Below are 27,994 nucleotides of genomic sequence, written 5' to 3' on the forward strand. Positions count from 1 at the left end.
AGAGTTAAAAAAAAAAAAAAAATTGGGGATGGAGGCAGCCACAAAACCAGAAACTGGAGGTGGGGGTAAAAATGGTGAACACAGCTGTTAAAACAGCTATCGAAATGAAACATCCTGAGGGGCCTCCCTATTGGCGCAGGGGTTAAAGTCTCAGCACTATCAAGCTATCTATCTCCAGCCACTGCAGCACGAGTTCCATCCCCTGGCCAGGGAGCTACCCACAGGTGCAACAGACCTCTCCTGTCTCGCCTGCTGCTCCCCTCAGCAGTGTGTTTCAGTCAGTCTGCCTGTTCTGCTCCCCACTCTATCTCTGATGAATCCTCTCACGCCTCACCTTTGGCCTGTATCCCAGTTCTTGTATGCATAAACAAATTAATCTTTAAAAAAAATGAAATGATGGGCCTCCCCCGGTGGTGCAGGGGGTTGAGCGCTGTGCTGTGAAGCTGTCTGCAGCCTCTGCAGCTCCGGGTCCATCCCGGCCAGGCGGCGAGGGTCCCACATGGCGCGGCAGACCTTCCTGTCTCGCCTGCTGCTCCCCTCAGCAGTGTTTATCGTCAGTCTGCCTATTCTGTTCCCTGCTCTGTCTCTGGTGAATCCTCTCATCCTCCCGCGCATCTGGCCTGTACCCCGGTTCTCATATAAAATAAATAAATCTTTAAAAAAAATGAAATGAAACATCCTCAGGCACCGGCCAGAGGTAGGGATATGGAAGTAGAGGCCGTTTGCAGAAAATCATCAGTCCTTGCAAATCAACTGAGTTACACCCTTGAAGTGATTAATTTAATAACAGATAACAATTTCACAAAGAAACGAATCCCTCCCCAAAAGAAGAAGTCTGTATCAGAAGAATTTCTGCCCTGGCAAAAAAACAGCTCTTCTGCCCACTTGGGTCTGTGCAAGCTCCTTCTTCTCCCTTCCTTCCTTCTAACAAAGTTAACCCGGTTAACCAAATGCCTCTGTCTCTGGCAAACTCCCCACATGCTGCTGAAAGGGGAACTCTGCTGAAACTTCCCAGAAGCAGCCCATGGACACACTCACTGATCCCCACATCTCATCAAAATGACATCAATATGGTTGTATTTTTAAGGTCAGTAATTCATCAGCAGCCACAAAAGAGGAAAAGCCGTGCTTCCTGAATCCCAGACTGTTAGGTTGGGCACCCTCGAAATAGATTCTGTGTGACTGAGCACAACTCCCAGCCACCCACCTCCCCCAAAGCAGAGAGTCAACAAAATCTTGGGCATTCAATGTGACCTTCTGTCATTGAAAAACAACTCAACAGAAAACTACACTAAACTCTCAAGCCATTCTGTGACGCAGGGAAGACAAAATGGTCCCAGATAAAGAGAGAAGGGTATTTAATAGGGGCAGAGAGATCCATCTACACCATTTCAGAGAAACTATAAATGAAGCTGCTTCCTGCTAAACATGATTAGAATAAGTTTCGCTGAATATTAATACGTGTTAGTCCTGAGTGATAAGATCTAGAGTAGTCTGCTTGGGGTTTTGGGCTCTTTAAATGTTTGTATTGCCTGATTTTTTCCTTCTTTCTTTTTTTTGGGGGGAGAGAGGTTAAGAATATGTATAGTTAAGGAAAAAAAAATAGTGACAACTAATTTTAAAATTTTTGAAGTACCGAGCCTCCCTGGTGGTGCAAGGGGTTAAGCACAGCCCTGTAAAGCTATCCACAGCTGCTGCAGCACGAATTCAATCCCCGGTCAGGGAGCTACCCACATGGTGCAGCAGACCTCTCCTGGCTCACCTGCTGTTCCCCTCAGCAGTGTATTTCAGTCAGTCTGCCTGTTTTGCTGCCCACTCTGTCTCTGGTGAATCCTCTCACCCCCCTGCATCTCTGGCCTGTATCCCAGTTCTTTTATGCATAAATAAATAAGTCTTTAAAAAAATTTTTTTGAAGTACCATTGGTTAAGATTCTTGTTAAAGTTGTAGAAATAAAGGCAATGTCCCCTTAGGTGTAGTCATAGAGCATACCCCTCCCCCAAGCATCCATAATCCTCTACCATAGTCCACTGTGGTGAAAAAGACTTAAAACTAAATGGGCTAGGCCTCCCTGGTGGTGCAGCGGGTTGAGAGCGCAGTGCAATGAGGCTGTCCGCAGCCTCTGCAGCACTGGTTCAATTCCCGGCCGGCCAGAGAGATACCTACATGGCGCAGCAGACCTCTCCAGTCTCACCCGCTGCTCCCCTCAGCGGTGTATTTCAGTCAGTCTGCCTGTTCTGCTCCCCACTCTGTCTCTGGTGAATCCTCTCACCCTCCCATGCCTCTAGCCTGTACCCCAGTTCTTGTATAAAAATAAATCTTTAAAAAAAAAAAACTAAATGGGCTAATACACTCCATCACCAATACAGCTTTACTGACACTGAATTTATTGGTTTGTAACTTCCTCAAGCTGACTTCTCTTCACCTTGAAAAGTGAGTATGTCTGTTTTGGAAATATGATGGGAGAATCTGGGTACATTCCATAATCAAGAACTGCAAGGTTACTTTCCTCAATTCCCAGACCTTGAGGCAAAGGAGGGTTAATGAATGTTTGAAACAGCAGAGGGCGCCCTCCCTCATGTTTACCTGAACTTAAAGCAGCCACATCCTGGTGCCTGGTCTGTATGTGGCCAGGCAAAGGCATAACGCTGTGCTTAAAGGCAGTGATGAAACACCTCTGGGACCGAGTTTCTCCACCTCCTGTTGCTGCCCTCCGACAATCCACCTTCCACACTGCAGGGTGGAGCATGCCTCGTTCCTGCCTGCAGCCTTCTGGACTTCCCCTCACACACAGATCAATCCTAAACCCAGATTGACAAAGCCCTGCCTGTTCCTCCTTCTTCCACCTCAGCCCAGGCACCGAGTCACATCTTATGTTCGGGCACCCACGCATATGTCCACACCTAGTGGTATTAAGGTCATTACCACCTCTGGGCCTTTGCACTTGCTATTTCATGGACTGAGCTCTTTTGCATTAAGGAGCCCTCTGAATATTTAAACCCAAGTAACCAAGGTCATCTCCTCAAAGGCCCCCTGACTATCCTATCAAAACCTCATTCACTTTATTTTCTGTTACAGCACGACATGTTTGGTCTTATTGTATTAACACTCATGTTTGTTTCATCTGTTTAAATGTTTTTGCCTGACTCTTACCCTAGAACCTTCTTTCCAGGAGACTAGGGGCCTGCCTGCCTTTAAAGAAGCAACAGGTTAAAATGAGCCCATCAGAATAGGCCCTAATCCAATATGACTCGTGTCCTTATAAGAGGAAATCTGAACACTCAGAGATGCACCAGGGATACACTCAGAGGAAAGACCATGTGAGGTCTTCTTGTGGGTGGGGCCCATCTGCAAGCCAGGGAGACAGGCCTCAGGAAAGCCACAACCACCAACACCTTGATCTTGGACTTCCAGCCTCGACTTGTGATGAAATAAATGTATGTTGTTCCATCCTCCAGTCTGTGATGCTTTGTTATGGAAGCCCTAGCAAGCTAATACATATAGCCCTGTATAAATTAGATGGTAGTAAATGAAAGGAACAACTTAATATTTGAAAAAAAAACTAGTGAGACACTAATGGGGGATCAAAATTGCAAGAGTAAATGCCTCCCCGGTGGTGCAGCGGGTTGAGTGCAGCGCTGTGAAGCTGTCCACAGCCTCTGCACCGCGGGTTCAATTCCTGGCCGGCCAGGGAGATTCCCACATGGTGCAGTAGACCTCTCCTGCCTCGCCCGCTGCTCTCCTCAGCAGTGTTTTCGTCCGTCTGCCTGTTCTGCTCCCAACTCTGTCTCTTGTGAATTTTCTCACCCTCCCGTGCCTCTGGCTTGTACCCTAGTGCTCGCATAAATAAATAAATCTTTATTAAAAAAAATTGTAAGAGTATAGGAATATAACTGACTTTTATAAATTGGTTTTTCAACCTGCCACTTTACTATTGCTTTTTAATGGCATTTAGGGTTTTCTATGCATATCATAATGTCATCTGCAGACAGTGAGTTTTACTTTTTTCCCAGTTTGGATTCTTTTTATATCTTTCTCTTGCCTTATTACTTGCCCTAGATCTCCCAATACTATGTTGTATAATAGTGGTGAAAGTGGACATCCTTATCTTGTGCCTGATCTTAGAGGAAAAGCTTCAGTTCCTATATGCACACAATGAACTACAAGACAAATCGAGAAGACAAGCCAATTTACAATAACTTCAAAAAGAATGAAAATACCTAGGAGCAAACTTAATAATGGCAGTACAATGAAAACTATAAGACATAATTTAAAGAAAAGGAAGACACAAAGAAATGTAAAGATATTCCCTGTTCATGGATTGGAAGAATTAACATTGTTAAATGGTTATCCTACCCAAAGTATTATACAAATTCAATACAATCCCTATTAATGTTTCAATGGCATTCTTCAAAAAAAAGAAAACAAACATTACTAAAATTTATATGGTGCCACAAAGATCCTGAATAGTCAAATCAATCTTGACCAAAAGAGGAAGAATGGCAGTATTCCACTTCCAGATTTTAAACTATACTACAAAATTATAGTAATGAACAGTATGGTATTGGAATAGAAGTAGACACACAGAACAATGGAGTAGAATTGAGTGTCCAGAAATAAACCCATACTCATGTGGACAGCTCAACTATGAGAAAGGAGTCAAAAATATACACAAGATAAAGGAAAATCTCTTCAACAAATGATGTTGTTTATAATGAATAAAACTGGACAACCACATGCAAAAGAATGGAACTGGACCACTTTCTCATATCACTTTCAAAAATTAACTGAAAATGGATAAAAGACTCAGATGCAAAGCCTGAAACCATAAAATACATGGGAAAAAAACACACAAAGCACTCCATGACACTGGTACCAGGGACATCTTTAGGGACTCAATTCCATCTTTAGGGACTCAACTCCAAAAGCAGTAATAAATCACTGGAACTACATCTAACTAAAAGGCCTCTGCACAAGGAAATAAACTATCATTAAAAAGAAGAGAAGTCCTACTTAATGGGAAAAAAAATATTTGCACATCATACAGCTAACAAAGTGCTATTATGTGAGATCTACAAGGAACTCATTCAAATGAACATCAAAAAATAATCCAATAAAAAAAAATGAGCAGAAAACCTAAACAGGCACTTCTCCAGAGAAAATATACAGATCACCAAGGGCACACTTGTCAGGAATGCAAATGAAAATCACAAAAAGTTGCCATCTCACACCTGTGACAATATCAAAAAGACTAGCAACAACAAGGGTTGATGAGGATGTGGAGAAAGAGGAACATTTGTACATTGTGGTTGGAAAGTACCCTAGACTTTATAGTATGGAGGTTTCTCAAATATTCTCAAACCATTAAAAGTAGAGCTACCATATGACCAAGCAATTCAATTTCCTAAGTAGGTACATGCCTAAAGAATTTAAAAACACTAAATCAAAGGAATACATGCACTCCCATGTTCACTGCAGCACTATTTACAATAGCAAAGCTATGTTAGTAACCTAAATGCCACAGGACAGAGGAGTAGATGAACAAGATGTGGTATATATACACAATGAAATACTATGAAGCTATAAAAAAGTTGAACTCTTGAGACTTGCAAGAGCATGGATGGAACTGGAAGGGATTATGCCACAAGAAATAAATCAGATGGAGAATGACAAATGCCAGAAGGTTTCACTTACATCTGGAATATAGAGAAATAAATTAAAGGGTCAGACAAAACCACACCAAAAACCTACCCTAGAAATATGACTCTATAATTGAGGCTACCAGGGAGGGAGAAGGTGAAGAACACAGTGTTGAGAGGGGCAGTGGACACAGTGGAGGACTGTCGGTGCCTTGGTGGTGGGGTGTGGCAACATACATCTGAAGAGCTGTGACACTATCCCTCTGCACATACACAATTGTAGACCGATGTTACCTTAATTTTAAAAATGACGAGTGTGTTCAAGGTAATTAGTTGAAGCAACAGAAACTGAGCAGCTAAATCTGAGACCAGCAAGACAGAGAGGACCTTACAACTGTGGGGCCCAGTGCAATATGAAAATGTGGAGTCCTTTGTTCAAAAAGCAAGAACTAAGGTACTATTAAAGATACCAAATGTAAAGTTTTCTCTTTCTTCTGTGGACTCTCTTTCAACTTCTCATGATGTTTTATATCTGCTATTCGAAGTTCATCTAAGAGAAATTTAAATTTAAGATTATAAGCATTCATTTTACTACTCACCTTTATTTTAAGGGCCATTGTAAGAGCACATAACTTGAAGCAGAATCACTGAAATTATGCATTTATATTTTGTAGCTCACACATGTACATGTGTTTCCTTCTTACTAGAACAATAGAATTGATACCCCAAAACATGGAACTGGACCACTTACTAATGAGTAAGGAAGGGTTTAGGTTGCCTTACATTTCCCTGACCATCTATGCCATAATTTTCAACCTAAGCATTGACACAAGAGTAAGAAAGTATTTGATGAGAAACCTTGGTCACTTGTGCTTCTTAGAAAGACATTACCGGGCCTCCCTGGTGGCGCAGGTGTTAAGGACAGCACTATCAAGCTATTATCCAGCCACTGCAGCACTAGTTCAACACCCTTGCCGGACAGGGAGCAAGCTACATAGTGCAGCAGACCTTTCCTGCTTCGCCCGCTGCTCCCTTCAGCAGTGTGTTTCAAGATCTGCCTGTTCTGCTCTCCACTCTCTCTGGTAAATCCTCTCATCCCCCCTCCGAACCTCTGGCTTACACCCCAATTCTTGTAGGCATAAATAAATAAATCTTTAAAGAAAAAAAAAAGAAGAAAAGAAAGTTATTACTTTCTTTCTATGTTCAAAGCAAGTTGTGATATGAGCAGAAGTGTGGCCTATTAGTGGCAGATGTGACACACTTACCTTGCATTCACTTTGAATCTCCCCAAACTTCCATGCATCCTGGGTGCATTCTGAGCTCACGGGGCATCATGGATGTCCTATGTAACTGGGGCCACGAATAATGGTGTAGCCATGCATGTTACATGTATCTCCTCTGCCCATGTGTGTGTGTGCTCTATTCTCCCATTGGACTTTACCTACGAAACACAATTTCAAAGATAAAATTATTAAGACCACCAAGATGGCCACCACAGATGAGTAAACTAAGCAGGGGCTCTTTGAGTGTGGTCTCTATGAGAGTACACAGACAGCAGGGCCCTTGAAGCCAGCCCTGAATAAAAATGAAGAAAGTTTAAGTGGTTCCCAGACTGGCTACAAGCAAATTCTCAAAGAATAAGCATCCTCTGGAGTTGCTAAAAGTTTCTTTAAATAAAGAAACTCCAAAGTGACATCCAGTGTCACACATCAAGTGTCCAACACTTGAGAGTAGAGATAGGAATTAATGGTGGCGTGCCTCGATTTTCACAAATGGTGTGCAGTATCTAAGACCCAGTGGGCTTTGTAGGTGAAGTTGAGAAACTATAAAACCATTTTTCTAGGGAAAGTGTGTTTCTGAGTTCTCAAAGACTGACTTGCAAATTTTGAGGAGTGCACCCTATTTCTTTTTCTTTCTTCTTTTCTTCTTCTTTCTTCTTTCTTTCTCCTTCTTCTTCTTTGTATAGGCTTAATTTAATTAATTTATTTCTCACATCACTGTTCTCCTTCAAGTGTAGTTCTCCCACCACCATAGCACCCATGATCCATCACCACAGTCCCTTTTGCTCTTCCCTCCTCTCTTTGACCCCTTTCCATACCCCTCCCCTGCTGTGTGCCTCAAGTCTATGGTCAGCTTGCAAGTTTTGTCTTTTTCCCAATCCTTTATTTAGTCTCCCTATGTGCCACCCATAAGTGAAACCATTTGTTATTTATCCCTTTCCTTCTGACTTATTTTGCTTAGCATCATCCCTGCCAACTACACCCATATTGCTGCATATGGCATGAGTTTATATTTTTGATGGCTGAGTAGTATTCCATTGTGTATATATACCACATCTTCTTGAGCCAATCATCTGTTGGGGGCATTTAGGTTGTTCCATATCTTAGCTATTGCAAATAGAGTGCACTCTATTTCTAATATAAATAGAAATTTCTACCAGCACCTGTGAGTCCTAGGAGACTATTGGGTTCTCTAACAAACAGAGCCCAGCTTATGGGACATTGAAATCCCTGTGCTGGAAGCCGGGACCTGGGTCAGTTCAAACAGAGTCTCATTTCTTTCTTCTTAAAAACAAGACAGTTGGATGTGATGATCCCCAAGAGCCAGTACTGAGCTAAAAATAATCAGAACCAGCAAAACTTTTTGTAACAGAGAGAAATGAGTGACAACATCACGTGGACTAACTGGACAGTAAATAATAAGCAGGGGACACTGAAAAGCCACAAAGGCTGGTTCTAACTGGCTTTTGGGGGACCTTGGAAATTCCCAGAATGTGGGCTGGGGCACACACCCAGGCATCTTTTCTGTTTTCCTGTCCTGGGCAGTGACTTCTTTTTTGTCACTCTCTAGTCCAACTTTGGCAATTTATAACTGTGGAGCAGAAAAAGATCCTGAAGGATGGGTGATCCTTCTAAGGTTTTTAATCCCTATTTTGCTTATTAACCCATTCCTGGTTTCTGGAACAAAGCTGCCAAGGGTAGCAGGGTTTGGAAAAAAGGCAAGGTGAGGTGAACACCTAAGGTCCAGCTGTGATGTTAGCTAATGAGTTGGATGACCTCAGACTGATCCATTTTTCTGTGGTTGTAATTTTTTCCTCCCCAGGATTGCCTTTCTGGTGACAGCTACCTTTTCTTACTCCTGTTCTATAAGGAAACCTGTCTAAATGAGGCTGGCCCTTTTACCCGCTCTACAAGTAAATTTCTGTTCCAATCCAACTGGCACAGCCCAGGTCTCTGGCCACAGTGATGGCTCAGGGCTAAGAAAGAGACCCAAGGAGAGTCAAGGAGAAGACAGAGCCTGAAACAGGGCTTCCAAAGGGGAAGCACTCACTATCTATTGTTCACTAGACTCTATGTAAGGCTTGGAGCCACTACATCCATCTTGCTTCAGGAAATTGAGCCAATTTGAGAAGGTAGCCAACAAATGTATAAAGAGCAAGAAATGAATAGAAAAGTAGAAATTAGGCCTCAACATTTTCTGAGCTTCTGTATCAAACTGTACTTGAAGCCAAACCATCCCTAGATCTGGGCCAATAAATTCCTTTGTTAATTTATACTGCTTTAAACTGCGATTTTGGTCACTTGCAAAAATAATAACCCTAACCACCACACTTCTGCTCTCTGGACCTCAATTTCCTCTATTACAAAATGAGTATTTCGTGGATCGGGATTAGCAAGGGCCAGCATAATGGTGTTATCTTTTCTAGGAGTGACCATAATTGGTTGCAAAGATAATTTTTCTAAATGCCAAGGACTGGCTTTTTTATGGAAGATTTCTTAACCTAATATGCATATCATATGACAAACTTTAATATGTGTAATTATAATTATCTGCATGAATTCCAATTCCCTAATTTCTAGCTGAGGTTTCTCTTTTGAGCCTCAGATGCCTTATTCAACTAAATACTAGAAACCTCCACCTAGATATTTCATAGCCATCCCAACTAGCAGGTCTCAAACTGAACTTGGATACTCCAACCCTCACCACTCCTTCCTGTGTGCCCAATTTAGTTTGTTTTTTGTTTGTTTGTTTGTTTTGGCCATAGAATAACTAGGGTGGCCAGAGGTGTGGGGAGTAAAGGATTCACCAGAGAGAGTAGGGAGCAGAACACATGAATTTACTAAACGCACTGCTAGGAGGAGCAGCAGGTGAAACAGGAGAGGTCTGCTGTGCTATGTGAGTCAGCTCCCTGGCTGGGGATCGAATTCAGGTCTTAGCAGTGAAAGCATGGAGATGTAACCCCTAGGCCACTAGGGAGGCCTCTGTGTATCTTCTTGATCCAGTCATCTATTTTTGGGCATTTGGGTTCTTTCCATAGCTTACCCATTGTAAATAATGCTGCTATAAACATAGGGATGCACGTGCCCTTTTGAATTAATGTTTCTGTGTCCTTTGGGTAAATACCTAGGAGTGGAATTGCTGGATCATATGGAAGCTCCACTTTAGCAGGTTGAGGAATCTGCACACAGCTTTCCATAGTGGTTGGACCAGTTTGCACTCCCACCAGCAGTGCAGGAGAGTTCCTTTTTCTCCACATCCTCGGTACATATACACAATGGACTATTACTCAGCAATCAAAAAAGATAAACTCATGCAATTTGCAGCAAGATGGATGGAGCTGGAAAGGATCATGCTCAGCGAAATAAGCCAGAAAGAAAAAGAAAAATAGCGGATGGTCTCATTCATAGCAGGAATCTAGATAACTTAAATAAAGAACCAGGAAAAAGACTAAGTATAATAAAGTAAAAATCAAAATCAACAAGCAACTATAAACCAGAGTGAGAGTAGGATCAAAACAAGGGGGATGGGAATTGTATGGGGACTATAACCAAGATTAAAATGCATACATTGTATGCAAATGAAAAATGATGTAAAAAATACATAAAATAAAAACAAAAATTAAATTAAATTAATGGTGACACCATTAACCCATTGCTTAGCCCTTTTCTCCTTCCTTCCCATCCATTCCATCTTCCAGTCATTAATTCTGCGTCCAAATCACTCTTATGTTTTCACCTTTCCCTCTAACTCTTACCACTTCTATATTAGCCTCACCGATAGCTTTTCCAACTGCTGGAAAAGATTTCTGATTGGCCTGAACACGGGTTCAGGCTCTCTCCTGGGTTGTGATTCCCGGCCCCTCCCTCATCCCAGAGGCACTAACGCTCTGCCGCTATTACCCCTGGACAGCCACAGGGCCTCTCCCAAACTGGCCTAATGCCAGGGGCCCACCTGATCCCCTCCAGAGCCCAACCTTCACAGGTGCTCCCCCGGCCCATTGCTCCAGCCTGGCCGAGCCCAAGAACTTCCTTCCCAACCTTTCCTCTCCCCTGCCTGGACTTCTAATTCGGAGCCTGTTCTGAGGCACCCTGGGGATGGCTGGGAGAGGTGGTTCGGCCGCTGTCTCCATTCCTCATTAGAAGGGGGATGGCTCCTGTCTGTCCACATAAGGGGGCCTCACTTAATGCTCCAGCATATCCAAAGTGGAGCGTCCTTGCGCAACCTCCCAACAGCGCGAGGCGAAGAAGCAGTCGCCATTCATTTAGACGCAAAAAGCTTGCCCGATAAGCAAGCTGCCAATTCACAGCAAACAGCATGTGCAACCTACAACGAGGGTGATGTTAGTGAAAGCAGGGGTGCTGGGATACGTACGGCCTGCGAAGCGGATCAGGAAGAGGCCCGGCTCGCCGCGGGGTGTGGCCTCCTCGATGCTGGCGTTGCCGCAAAGCCACGGCCAGGCCGGCTGCGCTCCCCTTTTTGTCGTAAAAGCTGAAATCCATTTTGGATTCCGTCCAGTTACTGAAAACCCGTGCTAATGGCGCTCCTACATAGAGCGAAGTGGCATAAGTGGATTTTCAAAAAGCAGAGGCGACCCGCGCACATGGCCTCCTAGTGCAGGCCTTAGTGGGCTTTGTCACCGTCGCCTTTTCGGGTGCCAGTTGATATTTTCAATTTGTGAAGTCGCTACCTAAAGCTTTGCCTTAGATGCCTCTGGGATGGCATCAGCTATTTGGTGGGCCCGGCTACCTGGAGGCAAAACAGATGAGGGACCTGGAGCAAACACCCAGCCTGACCCAGTTGGCAGGGAATGTCTGTGTCCGAGAATGCGGTATTTGTGCAGCACGTTACAGTTTAACGAGGGCTTTCATCCCCCAGCGGCTGGCACATGGCTGAGTAATCAATAAATATTTCGTAAATGATTGAATGAATGTAGAGTCCTCTCCGCTTCTGACGGTATGGACGAGACATTCATTTTCCCACTTCACAGCATAGGACACAAAGGCCTAAGTTTCCCGAGACTACACAGCTGGTGCCACAGCAGTTCAAACCAGAGCCCAGGGGTGCCAGGCCCCTAAACAGATCATGGTGGCAGGAGAACCCCAATGTCAGGACCGGAGGAGCTCTGGAGGGGGTGGCCACAAACATGCGCCTCCCTCAGCCCCGGTCACCTCGGCCCCTGGTGGGATCTGCCACAGGGAGTGGACCAGCAGGAGCCGGCCAGTAAGCAGAAGTTCAGGCTGCGAACCAGCTGGGAATTGAGCAAAAGGAAAAAGAAAAAGACCTTCCGGTGCCAAGACTCCAGGGAACTGTTTGTTGACTTTTTGCTTCGTATTGACTACTTCCAACTAGGCTTTGAAGCTGACTTCGTGATATCAGGGCTCCCTGGGGTGGGTGGGTGGGGAGTTCATGACCTTGTTGCTGTGTGGTTCTCCAGGCAACCGCAAACCCACAGCAACTCCAGGAAGATCCCTGAATTACATGGAAAGTGGCAAGGGAAAAAACATAGGGAGAAAACAGAGCCCTGGGGGGCAGTGGAGATAAGACAACAAGAATTTAAAGAGCCCAACAAGGGAGACTGCAGGGGCGGGGAAGCAGCCACCATCCCGAGCCTTTAGGGTGGCCAAACTCTCCAAAGTTACCTCCACAAAACTGGCCCCTTTTAAAAATGATCTAGGAATGGTCCAAAGGAGCCAGCAGCCCTACGTTCCATCGCCTCTCTTAGAAAGGACTTCTTGATGGAGCCACCTCCTGAAAAGGTAGCTCTGAATAGTCATCCCCTGCTCACATGCTCTCCATCCTCCACAAAATGAAGATGGTGCTCCCTAATAGAGCTCACGGGGCTGCTGGATGTCTCCCTCTACTTCCACCAGTTTTCTAGAATCTGGGCACTTGTGCAGGTTGCTGTCTCTCAGTGAACTGTTTATCCCACGTTTCAAGCTTCGATATTCTTTCTCCAGGGATACATTCGACCCCATTAACACCCACCAAGCAGGGCCACCATTCCAGCTACATGTTCCCCCAGGACCACACACCTTTAATGAGGACCACAGCACCAGCTCCATTTGGAGAACAGGTGTCACGTCCTCGGCTCTGTCTCCTGCATGAAGTGGAGGTTCTAGCTCTTAGGAGGTGACTGCTAAGTATCTGCTGAACAAATAAGGGGGAGAAATAGTCAGTATCTATAAAAGTGCCTTCTCTTTCAGCAAGCAAAGAGCAAAGAACTTTTTCTTAAGGACAGAAGCCCAGAAATGTGAAATGCTGTGTCTTGGGGTTGTCAAGAACCATGTTGGCTCCATGATAGCTGTGCAGTTATAATCGCCTCTACTGGAAAGAGTGACATTCCTGAAAGAAATATTGGTGATATTTGGAGAATTTCACCTTAAGAATAAATGGAAAATCAAAATCCACCCTTGCCTGGGTATGTCTGAACAGAGATCCCACTCAGGTGGGTAAATGGACAAGACAGAGGTGTGGGTCTAGCACGGTTGTCCTGACTGAAGGAGACCCTGCTTCTCTGCTCCCGTCAGTCCTTAAAATGCAAGATCAAGGCCACTGTACCAGAGCTTATGGTTGTCCCAGATGAACCAGAAGTCCACATGGCATGTGTGTGTTTAAACCTCCCTGCCTTGTTTATACTTTACATAGTTATGGATCAGGCCCAAAAAGCAACTTGTGTGAAGCTCAAAGATGCCAGCGTTTGACGTTTGCACTGAGAAACCTCGCCTTCCATGGCTCTGTTTACCTAAACCTGTTAACACCAAACTCCCAAAACCATGATTCACCCCTGGAGAGTGATCAATATGTGAATGGATAAATGGGGACAGATTTGTCTGACTCAGTGATTGACACACTGCAGCGTGTGTCAATGAAATAGCGTTGAGAGGGAGACAGAATGAGTAATGAACTTGTGTCTGCAGTTCAAGATTTCTACCACTAGGCGGCGAAGGTTGTCGTTTTTATGCAAATGTAAACCTTGTTTCGGTGATTTCTGAATAGGAGGATTTACCTTAGAATTAAAGAGTTCCTTGGAGAAATAACATCTTTTATTTAGATGGTTTTATGGGCACATGTCAGCCATGCAAACTTTGCCTGGATATCCCACAAACATCCACATCGCCTTTTCTATCCTTTGTTTCCTACTCTTGTGTGTTCTGGGTATAAATAGTAATTGGAAGGGGATGGATTCCCTTGGTGTAAGTAACATGATGGTTAGAAATAGAAAATGAATGCTAGAAGGTGGTCTGTGGATTCAAGAAGCTCACAGATTTTGTGGGTAAATCGGCCTTCAACCTTAGTTACATACAATGTACTTGATACTACAAAGACGTTGTGTGGATGATGCTTTGTGGACGCAGGGGAGAGAGCCACTGTATTTGTTGAGGAAGAAGAAGAAAGTTTTCTCAGAGGAACACTCATAGGCTGGACAGACCTTGAAGGATGAGAAGGAATTCACCCAGGCACACAGCCAGAAGAGCATTCTCTTATTCATCCACCATCTGCTGGGCATCCAGTTGTGGGGGGCACTCATGGCCATCGAGGACACGGTGGTAAACAGGAGACAAAGACTCCGCCCTAGAAGGGACTCACAGTGCAGTGGGAGAGATATGCAGTAGTTAAGAGGAGAAAAGCATTTTTTTTTTTTAAATTATGCTTTGTGAAAAAGAGGAAGGAAGGAGGTAGGAAGCTGTGATAGGAAATGAGAGGCCAGGCCTATGTTATATAAGGGGGTTCAGGGAGGCTCCTCTGAGGAGGTGGCACCAAAGGAGGAGATGGCACCAGTGGTATAAGCAAATGAGGGGAAGAGGAGACAAGGTAGGCAGGGGCTGGGGCTGCTCCTATGGAAGGAATAACTAACGCTTTCCAGCCAGAAGACCTAGCAATTGTGAAAGCATTTATGAACACTTGGGAAACCTCCCAGTATATTCGAGGGACTGTGAGAGTTCCCCATATATTGGGATGTGCAGTGTGAAAGAGGAAAAGAAAAAGTCAGGAACTGAGGCTGAAGAGATAGACAGCTATTTGCAGACAGCCTCAGATTAATGTCAAAACTTAATCTTTTCCAAACATGCCACACCCATAGCAACCTCATCCTTTCTTCCATATCCTCATTCCACAGACTACTATCGTTTATCGCAATAAAATTACTTTGTTACTTAAGATGTTTTTTAAAAAGACAATTCATTACCATTACTATACATAAACAGAGCCTTCCTGGTGGTGCAGGGGTTGAAGTGTCTGCGATATCAAGCTATCACCAGCCACTGTGGCCTGAGTTTGATACCAGGCCAGGAAGCTGACCCACATGGCACAGCACACCTCTCCTGTCTTGCCCGCTGCTCCCCTCAGCAGTGTATTTCAGTCAGGCTGCCTGTTCTGCTCCCCACTCTGTCTCTGGTGAATCCTCTCAATCCCTGCATCTCTGGCCTACACCCCAGTTCTTATATGCGTAAATAAATAAAATAAATCTTTAAAAAAAAAAAAAGAAAAGAAAAACAGTATCATTTGCTATTAAGGACAAGTAACCAGAAAAAGAAGAGACCAACAAAATTTTCTGATGTCTCCCACACCTCCTATGGTCTCCTAATGCTTCACATCCTCTGGCACGTGGGGACTGAGGACACTGAGGGAGGTTGATTAGGGTACTGAGGAGATGAAGTTGCATTCAGGAATTGGAACTGAAAGCATTATATCTACAAAATGTGATGATAATCCTGGTAAGCATGAAGAGGGATCTTCTAGACAAAAAGTTCTCCTCCCCAGGGGCTTTCCAGGGGAGAGTTACATGCAGGCAACTTTGAATACCCTGATAAATAGGAGGCTACAACAAAAAAAACTCAGAGATGGGTTAAGAATGACCTGCTCACTGAAATTCCCAAGTTTGGTATCATTTCCTCCAGCTTGAGGGGGAGTTGCTTAGCTACCTGGCACTGCCAAGTAAAGAGACTTAGATAAAGCTCCTGAAAATGAGGAACTAGGTTACAATTAATTCTTGACCAGAGAAAGCTGCAATACAAAATGTGATAGTCTCTTTTGTTCTTCTTAAGAAGTCATATCTGACAGCTTAAAGAAAGAACTTCACTTAAGCATCCATGTTCTGGAGCAGTTTAAACTTTCATTTTGTTATTTGACAAATATTTACGAAAAGTCTATAAAAAGTCAGTAGAAATCAAAAGCACACAATAGGGTTAAAAATTCAGATGCTTATCAGGTGCCGGGAGAGAAATGTTAATGAAAGTGGCAACCAAGTGTTAAGACAATAGGGAGTGGTAAAGACAGTGGTGAATTAGAGAGCACACAACCCCTTCCCCCTCCACTTGAACGGAAAATTGCTACTCAGTTATAATAAAAAGTAGCAAAATAGAAACCTTGGGGAGGAAGGAGTGGGGTTGTGTTGACAGGACTTCAGATAGTTCAACCAAAAAATGATTGCACATTGGTCATTATATTTAGGAGGAAAGTCAAGGGTGGGGGAATACCTCCTGAGTTTTGAAAGCAGGCAAGTAAATTTAAAAAAAAGTTTCAAATATTCGGAGAGCCAAGTAAAACATATCTACAGATGGGATGCAATCCAAGGGCCTGGATGGGTGACCTGTGGGTGTCACAGAATCTCAGCCTTCTAGGGGCTTGTGTGTTAGGAAATATGACATCTTCATAAATCACTCCAGTACAGACCATGGTGGTAAGTGTTGTGCGAGCAAAATGCAGTGCTAATGGAATTCAAAGGAGGAAGGAATGACTTAGTCCCGAGGCCCTACCTAGAAATAGGGATTTCTCACAAAGTTATTTCTGGTCGCATACTGAGGAATCCACTAATCTCAATGAGGAAGGGAAAGAGAGGTATCCCATGAGTCCAATAAATGGTCACGGAAATAACTAATGATATCAGGAATGAGCATTGGCTTTGCCCATGGAGCGTTTTCAAGATGTCCGCGTCTAGTCCATACCTCAGATATTCTAGATGGGAGTTTCTTGGTTTGAGAATTATATACCCAAATTAAATAGTATTGTCTCATTAAGAAGCCTAATTCTCATCATGACTCTTAAGAATCTCTGCAATAAACCGTCTGCCCCAGATTCTGACTAAATCACAAATACGACTCTCTTGCCTTTATTCTCTCAAAGTCAGGTAAACTAGAATTCTCAAATTGTCCAGTTTTTAACCTGCAAGTGGATAGTGTGGGCCTGTACAAAGGATCCCAGCCAAGGGGTGTGCCAGAGTCAGTCACAGACCTTGGTGGAGGCTCATGGGCCAGCCCACTTCCTGTCTTCTTGGTCCATTTGGAACAGATGCCATTTTGTTATTCACACAAAGCACTAGGTGTTAGAATGGCCCGCATATCAGATAGGAATTGTAGCGTTTCCAAGCCACCTTTCTCTAAACATTAACTTCGCATTGACACCAGTGATACGCAAAATACAGTCAAAAGGACAGATTGAATTTGATTGGAGTTAAGGATACAATTGATACTCCACACAATTATAAAAATCCAGAAAATTCACCTGCATCTTTCAAACTTCGAACTTAAATTCCTATCTGAATCTTTTGCTAAATGCCTTAGTTTTCAGCTTCTTTCAGGCCTACCCAGGCTCAGTTTTCACATCAAAGAAACCCTGGAGTAAGCCATGTTGTTTCACTATAATTGTTGCCACATGAGAGCTTTTTCTAGGTTCCAGATTCACTGTCTTCCTCACCATGGACCTTCTCTCCTGAGGGGGTTGCTTATCTAAACACCAATCTACCCTAACAACTCCTGTGTCCCACTGTGCAGAGTCTCAAAGAAGACTCGCCAGGAATGTAGTTTGTGGTTGTTCGAATCACATACATTTCAAAATCAAAGAGCACAGGCAGAAGTCATCTGCTTTCTTTGAGTGTTCCCTTTCTTTTAAGTTATAAGCATTCTTTCCCATTTCAGAATGCAGTAAAAATTCCAAGCTATGAAGTGAAAAAAACTTTGGATACTGGAGAAATCTTCAAACTATTAAAATTAATAACCCTATAAAGCTCCAAGCAGTCATTATAAAATCAAATAGTTGCATGTTGTGAGTTACATGTGCTTCCCAAAAGAAAAGAAAGGGAGGGGCCTTCCTAGTGGCACAAGGGGTTAAGCACAGCACTGTGAAGCTATCCGCAGTCTCTGCAGCATGAGTTAGATCCCAGGCTGGCCAGGGAGCTACCTCCATGGCACAGCAGACCTCTCCTGTCTCGCCCACTGCTGCCCTCAGCAGTGTATTTCAGTCAGTCTGCCTGTTCTGTTCCCCACTCTGTCTCTGGTGAATCTTTTCAAACCCCACAGCTCTGGCCTGTACCCCAGTTCTTGTACGCATAAATAAATAAATCTTTAAAAAAAAAGGAAAGAAAAGAAGGGGGATACCCTTGAATCCTGCAAGAGGAACCGATCCCAGGAAGCCTGAGATTGCAGCCTGTAGGGTGGAGGCCACCATTCAGCTTGACTCTGGCCTGTGTACTTAGAAGGGGGAAGCACAGACCCTGTAAACAATGACACTTCATGCTGTATGTACCTTTGAGTTGAGAAATGTGTCTACACCAGCTCCCTCATTTCGTGGTCACAGCAATCTTGAGCAGTGGGCAACTGGAAAGAAACTGCAGGCCCGAGAAGGGACATGTCATGGGTGAGTGATGTTGCTGCCTTTACCCTTCTCCTACTTCTCCTCCGGGGAATACTCCCTCCTGCCCTTGGTCCTTGTGTTTTGGGAGGATCTGACAACACCATTCATCATGCCCTGAATGGGGCATGTGAATTACACCATTAAACTCTTTGGGTCCCACAAATTTCCTCAGAGATGAGCCCGGGTTGGCATTAATGAGATGTAAGAAGACTTTTATCGGAAGATGTGTCCACCTTCCTTGATCATGTGGTGTCTGAGAATCAAGCAAACAAAGAGGAAAGAAGAACCCCCAGAAGGAGAGAGATGTGGTCCAGGTAAACTGGACCTATTTTAAGCAATTACATTTCCTTTTTTTTTTTTTTTTTTACTTGCTTAAACTAACTTGTGCTGGGTTTATTGATACTTGCAACACAAGAGTGATTCAAAATACGATGGTATCCATTTCCCCGTAAGTTCATTTGCTTGTAGGTCACATAATTCTCTAGCCCCCATTTATCCCTTTTCTGCATTCGTGTGTGTGGTCAACAGGCAACTTCCCTCCATATTTTGGAGCGAGAATAAGAGGGAAAAATAGAGAGCCAAGTCATCTTTTTGCAGTTTAAAAATTTTGGCTCCTGCCCAGCCAGTGGATTGCATGTCCTTGGCTCAAGTGCACCCTCCCTTCCTGACCCAACCCACAGTGGCCAGAGGTGGAGGTGGGGAAAGGCCGATGGGTGATAAGGCACAGGACATGGTCACTTAAGCAGTAGACTTATAAAGGGCAGCTCCCCTAGAAAGTGGTTCTAATAGGCACACTAGACCTTTCTATGGCACTTTCTAAGGGCTTCTAAGTGGAATCTCAGAGATCCATAAATTCTTGGTCATCATATGATCATGTTATCAACTTGCAATTGAATTTAATGATCAGGCCAACATTTTTAGTACTTGGATCACCTGCATTATGACTTTGAGAGATTTCAGTGTCTGTATTTGTTGTCTATAAGCAACTGGCTGCACATAATGCCACTTAGTTGTCATGGCTAATGAAAAAGAAAACAGAGGCAGTCATAATGAATAAGTGATGTGTTCATGTCAGGTAAAAGCCGATGACACAGAACTTCATGAAACAAAGGTTTCGCAACAATACAAACAGGAAACCTGGGATGGGAAATCAGAGGCTCAAGGAAGTAGAAAGAAGTCCAACTCCTAAGTACCATGGCACAGAGGGTGTCAGAAAATTCCTTCCAGGCCAAACAGGCCACCCACCACACTTAATTTTTTGCCCATTTCAATTGTAGTTGTTTTGCAATTTCATTTACATTTCATTCATAACTCTCGTTTTGCTGATTTCATTGTACAAAAGCTATAAAATGGATACTTTATTCCTATTTTAATGTTTGTGTATACAAAAATAACATTACACCCAAAAAACTATGTCAACAGTGGGAGCCATGAGAAGTTTCTTTTTCCTTTAAAAGGAAAAGCATTAGCCAGGCAGCTTCTCAAGCTTGAAAGGCTCTTTGGTCGTGTCATTCCTGGGACAGGCTGCTTCAGGGTGCATGGAGCCTTATAATGCCCTCCTATGGGTTTTTCCCACTCTTGTCTCTCCAGACTGGAGTTTTAGCTTATTGATCTGCAATTGGAAAATCTTGATATCTAGAAGTTTCTGTTGATTGTTAATTGTTAAATGTGACAGTTCATTAAAAGACATATTTCTTTGTTATTTATTTATTTTATATATATATTTCACATCATTGTTCATTTTTAAACAATATTTGCTTTCCCCCTCCCCAGGTGTAGTCCCCATAGAATTTCCTTCACCAATTTCCTTCACCACAGTCCCAGTGCTTCTCCCTCCCTCCCTCTGATCCCTCTCCCTCCTCCTCCCCTGCAGGATGTCTCTGGTTTATAATTGTCTTTTTTTGTTTTGTTTTGTTGTGTTTTATATGTTATTATATTTTTCCCTGATGTCTTATGTGGTTCTCCTATATTCCTCCTATAAATGAAACCACCTGTTATTTTTCTTTCTCCTTCTGACTTATTTCACTGAGCATAATGCCTTCTAGCTCCATCCATGTTGCTGCAAGTGACATTAGTTTATCTTTTTGATTGCTGACTAGTATTCCATTGTGTATATATACCACATCTTCTTGATCCAGTCATCTATTTTTGGGCATTTGGGTTGTTTCCAGGTTTTACCTATTTTAAATAAGGCTGCAATAAACATAAGGGTACAGGTAATCTTTTGAATCAATGTTTTTGTTTCATGGTTTTTTTTTTAATACATTTCTTTTTTTAAAAAATTATTTATTTATACAAACATTGGGTACAGTCAGAAGCGCGGGAGGGTGAGAGAATTCACCAGAGCCAGAGGGGAGAGCAGCGCAGGCAGACTGACGAAGTATACTGCTAAGGGTAGCAGCGGGCGGCAGGAGAGGTCTGCGTGCCATGTGGGACCCTCGCCCGGTGGCCAGGGATCGAACAGGAGCTGCATAGGCTGGGGGCAGCTTCGCAACCCAGAGCTCAACCGCTGTGCCACCGGGGAGGCCCTGTTTCCTTGTTATTTAAAGAGAAGTGTGTGTGAGTGTGTGTCAGAGAGAGACAGACAGACAAGCAGACAGATAGACACAGAAAGACAGAGAGAATATTTTTTCTGAGCACATCAGAAACAAGTGAAGAGGGATTCTAAAAGGAGGCTTGAACCTTGAAAAACATAACTTCCTCCTCGATAACTAAAGCCTGTTGTGTCATGGCTGAAACAAGGGAATGAATCAATCGGAAGAAATTTATTGAACAGTTAACCTTTAAATATTTTTGAGATTACTAAAGTAAACACGCCAAAACATGAATAGTTTTTTTTTTCTTTTTTACGCAACAGTACACACACCATAAGGCTGCTTAGGGTTCTGCTCTAGTCATTTAACAACATGCAGCAAAGTTCTGCTTCTTTCTTCCTTTCTGGCTTCATATTTCCACTCTACAGATGTTCCATAATTTTTTAGTAGTTCTCTATTAACAGACAGCTAAGATTTTTTTTTCAGTTTCTTGCTGCTACAAAGCTAATATTACAAAAAAAATAATCATGCACATATACCTCCACTGTCCAAAAAGATGGGCATTTAGAAGTTCAACAGATTCTGTCAAATTGCTGTTCAAAGTATTGGTGGCAAATTTTACTCTCATCCTGCTATTCATTCTAACACCTGCCTGCCTCATGGGTGGAAAAATGATGTGTCAATGTTTTCATTTATATTTCTCTTTACAGCTGACCATATTTATAAATTTAGAAGTCTTTTAAAAATTTTTCTGTGATGTGTCTGTTCATATCATTTATCTAATTTCATTGTTTTCCTTCCAAACTTATTATGGCTCTTTAATACTAGGGGAAAAAATTAGCCTTTTCCTTATGTGTTGCAATTTATTTTTCTATGTAGCACTATGTCTTAAATTTTTATATGGCTAAATGAATCACTCTTTGCAGCTGCTAAATTTTGTGTTTTACTTTGAAAGAAATTCCTCACTCTAAGCAAGATTTTTTTTATATATCTATATTTTCTCTTAGCAATTTTATGATCCCATTTTAGGTGTAATTTTTTTTTAATCCTCGTGGGGTTTATATGGCTGAGAATTGAACTTTATATTTCCCCGAACTGTTCACTGAATAATCTTTCTTTTCCACTGTTTTTATTTATTTATTTTTAAAGATTTATTTATGCAAGCACTGGGTACAGTCAGAAGCGTGGGAAGGTGAGAGAATTCACCAGAGCCAGAGGGGAGAGCAGAGCAGGCAGATTGACGAAGTACACTGCTGAGGGGAGCAGCGGGCGGCAGGAGAGGTCTGCACGCCATGTGGGACCCTCGCCTGGGGATCGAACCAGCGCTGCAGAGGCTGTGGGCAGCTTTGCAATCCAGGGCTCAACCACTGCGCCACCGGGGAGGCCCTTCCACTGATTTGAAATGCTATATTTATTGGGTTCTTAGTTTCTTATATGTCTGGGTATATTACTGACTGGTTCACTATTTTTTTTTTTAAGATTTATTTTTATTTATTTATACTAGCACTGGGTACAGTCAGAAGCGCGGGAGGGTGAGAGAATTCACCAGAGCCAGAGCAGGGAGCAGGCAGAAGGACCGAAGTACACTGCTGAGGGGAGCAGCGGGAAGCAGGAGAGGTCTGCACGCCATGTGGGACCCTCCTCCGGTGGCCGGGGAGCAGCTGGGGATCAAACCGGCGCTGCAGAGGCTGCGGGCAGCCTCACAACCCAGCGCTCAACTGCTGCGCCACCAGGGAGGCTCTGGTTCACTATTGATTGACATGGCACTATTATTAATGAAACCATTATGGAATATATCAAAGTGAGACAAACAAACTATTTAATATTGTTCCATCCCCACAAAAGTAAAAAGGCAAACAAGTTTAAACTGTAAGTTTTTCTATGCATTTTCGTGTTGGTTATGATTATTTTCACACTTACCTGTTTTCTTCACTGCACTTCTCTGCTTTCACATTTATTTTCTCACATCATCCTAGGTCTGTAGAAAGACATCACTAATGCCCCCACATTACAGATGAGAGAGCCCAGGCTCAGAGAAGTCACATGGTCTGAGTCATGTGGTACCCTGCTGGTAAGTGGCACAGAAGGCCCTTGAGTGCGGTTTCCTGAGCTCAAGTCTCCTATTTAATTCAAAAATGCCACCAAGAAAGTAACCATCCTATAAATAACGAGTGAATGAGAATCCCTCTCTCTGTTCCTCTTTCTGCTATATCTGGCTTCTATTCAAGTGAATTCCTCAATTAGGCATCCCTTTTTCCAGTGGAGAAAAAGTAAAAATCTTGAGTGATCACAATGAGTATTCAAGAAATAGCTGCTAATTGTAGTAGTCATGCAGTTCACCTTCCACTTTTGATAGTAAAACTGTAACCTCAGTGGAAAGTTATTAAATAGGAATCACCTTCAAAAGAAGAGGCCTTTGAGGCATGGCAGAAGTCTCTAAGTCTTACTGTTTAAATGCCATTTAAGAACAATTTAGAAGAATTTATTTCATTAAAGGATCCCTTCCTCTCAGTGTCATGCCATGAAATCTTTGAACTTGTTGAGAGTCTCCTTTTCCCTACAGATAGGATACTCTCAAGTTCAAAATTGATCAAATAAAGCATGTTATGAGTTTTCAACAGCCACGTCTCACAGCAAAAACCAGTGCTCCACTAAATCCTGGGGGAGTGACTTAGGCAACACTCCCCACAGCCAGCTTTCCATGTAGGGAAATGGAACTTATTTTCTTGACAAGTAGATTTGTGCAATTTCAATATAAAGAATCATCCAGTTCACTTTTAGCTCTTGTCTTTCCACACATTTCAAGGAGTTATGAAAGAACTTACAAACCCAAAATGTCGAAAACTTTCTGGCAAGTGGAACATCAACAAATGTAAACTAGAGTCATATTTATGACAAGAAATCAAGGAGTCCCCGGGGCCTGGAAGGTGTTATCCACTCACTCCCATACCCACCTCCCTACCCCAGGCCTATGCCTTCAGATGGATGGGGAGCCAGTGAGTGTGTTCACTGCCTCCTTGAGGCTCAATTGTCGTGGAAATTGAGGCTTACTGCCTGCCATTTATTTTCAATTGGTTCTATCAGATTTTGTGCTACTGTTTTTCCTTTCCTTCACTTTAAAGGATAATTTATAGTTTTTCTAGCATTCAATTTTCATCTATTGACTTTTTAGCTTTATCTCTTTGTGTTGTGGTGGCTGCTTAATATTCAAGTGCAATGGTAGCTCTAATGATTGCAGCATATATTTTTTAACATTTCAGTCCCTGTAGACTTAATATTGTGTCACTTTATATTAAATGAAAAGTTGCAGCCATATAAGGCCTTTACCCCCCCAATACAGGTCCTTCGTCATGGCTTTTACATATAAATGATATAAACCTCACAATTTAAAGTCACATATACTTTATATACTTTAAATATATTTATTTTATACAAATTTTATTTTATACAAATTATGTACAATTTAAAGTCACATATACTTTATATACTTTAAATAACGAAATGTATTTAAAAGAAGAGGAAAACATCTTAAAAGTATTTATGGACATATTTATTATTTTTGGTCTTTTTCCTTGAAGAGCTGTGTTTCCATCTGGTATGATTTCCCTGAAGTCTGAAGAAGTTCTGGTTCTCCTTGTAGTTGCAAGCTAGATTTTCTCTAGTTTTCTGGTATCTGAAAATGCTTCCTTTCACTTTCATTGTTGTTACCTTAATATGTTCTCTCTCTTCCTCCCCTCTACCTCAGAGCTCCCCCACCCCTCCCTCCACTGCTCTCCCTTCCTCTACCCTACCCCCTTCCTGTGCTCTCTCCTCCACCTCCCCTCTGAGCCCTCCCCCACATGTGTTATCTCTGAGCCAGTCTACTTTGATTGCCTTTTCTTTCAAGTATCTGCTTTGTGTTTCTAGTAATTTCGAGTGTATCTAGAACATTATAAACGATATATGTAGATTCCAGATTGTTATGAACTTCTTTTGAGTATCGATTTTCATTTTAGCCAGCAGTAATCTTCTCTAAACTCAGAATCAAAAGTCTATCCTTTCACAAGTAGGCAGTTGTTTCAATTTCCCTTCAGTTAACTTTATTTTTAGTTTTGCATATGCAGATTGCAGGGCTCAACTGGAGATGAGGACAAGAGTTTTATGCAGAACTGAGGGCTCTCTGGGGCCCTTTACAACTTTTCTTGCTCATCTCATTCCTTTGGTAACTCTAATCTCCACCCTCTGGTTTTTTTTTAAATTTTTTTATTAAATTTTTTAAATTTTTTTACATCACTGTTCATTTTTTTTAAAGGATTTTTTTTTAAAGGAGAACTCTTTTGTTTGTTTATTTATTTATTTACTTATTTATTTATACAAGCACCGGGTACAGTCAGAAGCACAGGAGGGTGAGAGAATTCACCAGAGCCAGAGCGGGGAGCAGAGCAGGCAGAAGAACCGAAGTACACTGCCGAGGGGAGCAGCGGGCGGCAGGAGAGGTCTGCCCGCCATGTGGGACCCTCCTCTGGTGGCCAGGGAGCAGCCGGGGATCGAACCCGCGCTGCGGAGGCTGCGGGCAGCCTCACAACCCAGCGCTCAAAACCGCTGAGCCACCTGGGAGGCCCACATCACTGTTCGTTTTTAAACAATATTTGCTTCCCCCCATCCCCTCAGGTGTAGTCTCCATAGAGTTTCCTTCCCCAAGGCACCAGTGCACCATCACCTCAGTCCCCTGTGCTCCTCCCTCCCTCCCTCTGATCCCTCTCCCTCCTCCTCCCCTGCAGGATGTATCTGATTTATAATTGTCTGTTTTTGCTTTGTTGTGTTTTGTACTATTATTATTATTTTTTTTACATTGATGTCTTATTTGGTTCCCTATATTCTTTTTTTTTCTTTTTTTTTTTTAAGATTTATTTATTTATGTATACAAGAGCTGGGGTACAGGCCAGAGATGTGGGGGACAGTGAGAGGATTCACCAGAGACAGTGGGGAACAGAACAGGCAGAGTGTCTGAAATACACTGCTGAGGGGAGCAGTGGGCGAGACAGGAGAGGTCTGCCTCACCATGTGGGTTTCTCCCTGGCCGGCTGGGGATCGAACTCATGCTGCAGAGGCAGCGGATTTCTTCATAGTGTGGTGCTTAACCCCTGTGCCACCAGGGAGGCCCTCCCCTATGTTCTTTTTAAGCCATCAAGTCTGCAGGTTTGTTTTTAATGGATTTCAGTTATCTAGCGTATGCCTGTTCAAACACTCTTTAGGGGGAAAAATGTCTTAAAAACTGAATAATTCATTCAATGCCATTTCTCACTCCCACTTGTAGACTCTTATCCATTTTCTGCCTGCTTATATTCATACTTGAATAATTTCAGATAGATGTGTCTTAGATTTTGTCTAGAGTTTGGAAATGTTATCTCCAGAAGAACTGATCAAGTAGGAATGACTTCTCCATTAGCTGAAGCCAGGAGTGGGGGAGTTAAGTTTAAATCAAATAGCTATTCCAATAAAAACAACAGTTTTGATGATATGGAAGTGTAAGAGAGAGATATATGGCATTGGTAAGTCTACATTTTAGGCTATTAACATATTGGGATCAGTTCTTTGAGTTATCTTGATGATAACGAGATAAATACACATTAGACCCCTATGATAGTACCTGCCACATAATAAATGCTCAGTGAATGTTAGTAGCTATTATATTATTTCAATTATTAGCAGAAAGATTTTGGAAGGCTGCTTAAAAAAGGTGTTCTGCACTTAGATTTGAAGAGGAAGAGGAGTTAAGATGATGAAAAGGGCAGAGTCTCCCAGTGTTACAGGGCAGGGAGAGGGGCACCCCAGATCCCCCAAACCTGTCTGTCCTAAATAGGTTCTACCATCCGCCACATCAAGACAAAACATATAAGACCTTTAATGGAAAGGAACTTTGATACAATTAGGGAACAATACAGAAAAGACAAAGAATATAGTTTCTAAATCAAGCACATACAATTACCCATCCCCTCATGAGTAAAAGTCCACCCAAATGGGATTGGCCCAGAGCAAGGCCTGAGAGCCTGCCACAAGTCTAAAGCACCTTTCAGCAGGGACCCATAAAAAAGGATCAGAAACAACCAGACAAGTCTTGGTGGAAAAGAGCAAAAGCAAAGCTGCCATTGTTAACGTCCCTATGGGTCTCTCACCAGCATCTGTTTCAACCAGTCCAGGACCAAGAAGCAAGTGCAGTTTCTTCACATGTCTCTCTGCTCCATATGCCTCCTCCAGGTCTCCTTCTGGCTCCCCATCCCACTTCCTTCCTTCTTCAGTCTACTCTCCAGCATTCTCTCCTCTCAGTCCAGCTCCACCCTCCTTTGGGTGAGGCAGGGAACCTGGAACTTTCCCTTTTCCTGGGACCAGCCTTGGAGTAGAGTACAAATGGCAAGTGCAACAATCTAGCAGTGGAACAGGAGAGGATTCTGGGAGAAACTATTGAAAGCAAGATGACTGTCTCAACATCAGTGAAGGGAACAGAGTGAAGGAGGAAGCTGAATGATTTGGAGATTGGCTATGCCTACAGGTCATTGCAAAGGCTTGGTTTTTTATCCCAAGCATAATGAGAAGCCATTGAAGTGCTTTGAGGTAAGAGCTAACATGATCATACTTTTATCTCAGAAAGAAGTTATTCTGGCCACCACGTGGTAAACAGAGTGGATGTGGATGGAACCGTTGGATGACTGTTGTGGTAGGCTGAGAGGTTCTATTCACATTTGCTAGACTGTTAACATTTACTTAAAGAACTGCAGTATGAATATGGAAATAAGTGGAACAGTCTGGAATGAGAGAACTTTTAGGGGCATAAATGATGGCTACCCATGGAGCCATATTCTCCCAGATGATCCTCTGGCTTACCTTTTACCCAAAACACCAAACTGAGCACCACTCACCAAATTCCAGTGGAGAAG

This window comes from Talpa europaea, assembly GCF_964194135.1.
Source record: "Talpa europaea genome assembly, chromosome: 13".
In the NCBI taxonomy this organism is placed as follows: Eukaryota; Metazoa; Chordata; class Mammalia; order Eulipotyphla; family Talpidae; genus Talpa; species Talpa europaea.